The sequence below is a fragment of the Crocuta crocuta genome, unplaced genomic scaffold (assembly GCF_008692635.1).
Source record: "Crocuta crocuta isolate KB4526 unplaced genomic scaffold, BGI_CrCroc_1.0 scaffold248, whole genome shotgun sequence".
NCBI lineage: Eukaryota > Metazoa > Chordata > Mammalia > Carnivora > Hyaenidae > Crocuta > Crocuta crocuta.
Genome location: NW_027532409.1, coordinates 4467828 through 4468870, shown reverse-complemented (window position 1 = coordinate 4468870; position 1043 = coordinate 4467828). Strand labels below are relative to the sequence as shown.

The window sequence follows — 1043 nt, the reverse complement described above, 5'->3', positions numbered from 1 at the left end:
GACGCAGAGAAAGGCAGAAGGGAACTGGCAAGGGGTAGAGGCAGACAGAACCGATAGCCCATTACCTCTCTGCTAGACATGAATTTGCTGGATGACCGTGTTGGGGGGAAAATGTCAACAGAAACACGGGGTCCTTCAATCCTCTCAGTTTCAGGGGCATTTATATTTCAGGAAGCCCAGAGACTGCTGGCGGTGTGTTTACTCAACTGATAACTGTTTTCTGCACAGATATGAGGGCCTTTGAACTTAAAGCTGCCATTTGGAAAGGGAAACTTTTAGTTGAGCCTGGATGGCTTCAAATCACTGTACTGTTTTATTTTTTTTTTTAATTTTTTTAATGTTTATTTTTGAGAGAGAGAGAGAGATCATGAGCAGGGGAGGGGCAGAGAGAGGGGAAGACAGAATCCAAAGCAGGCTCCAGGCTCTGAGCTAGCTGTCAGCACAGAGCCTGAAGCAGGACTCGAACACACAAACTGGGAGATCATGACCTGAGCTGAAGTCGGACGCTTACCCAACTGAGCCACTCAGGTGCCTTACCACTGTATTGTGTTAACTGGGTGGGCATAATACCCCATTTCTCAGGAGCAAAGCCATGAAATTCCGTGTAGTTCACACACACACACACACACACACACACACACACACACACACACACAATGGAGACAGCGCAGTGGTGGCCAGAGAAACATTTTAGCTAGCTTCTTATGGTGATGATAGCTGCAAGGTTGGGTGCTACTGAAATGGACACAGAAGCGTGAATACCCATGGTCTTGACCCAGATGGGGAGTTGGCAACTACTCAGTCATTCACTGAACAAATATGTATTGATCCCCTATTATTTGTCAGATCCTGAGCTAAGTGCTGGGAATACAAGATGATACACAGCGGGAGGAGGAGACATAAAGTATATTAATATCTACTCAATTACTTTTCACATAGTTGTGATAACATGCTTATAAGGAGAGAGTCCAGGGGTGCCTGGGTGGCTTAGTCGGTTAAGCGTCCGACTTTCGCTTAGGTCATGATCTTGCGGTTCGTGGGTT

The 1043-nt window shown here is 46.3% G+C and overlaps 1 protein-coding gene across 1 annotated transcript in view; it reads left to right on the top strand.

The window, feature by feature from the left end:
- LOC144243740 (lipopolysaccharide-binding protein-like) overlaps positions 1–1043 on the top strand; it is a 38946-nt gene that overhangs the window by 4160 nt on the left and 33743 nt on the right.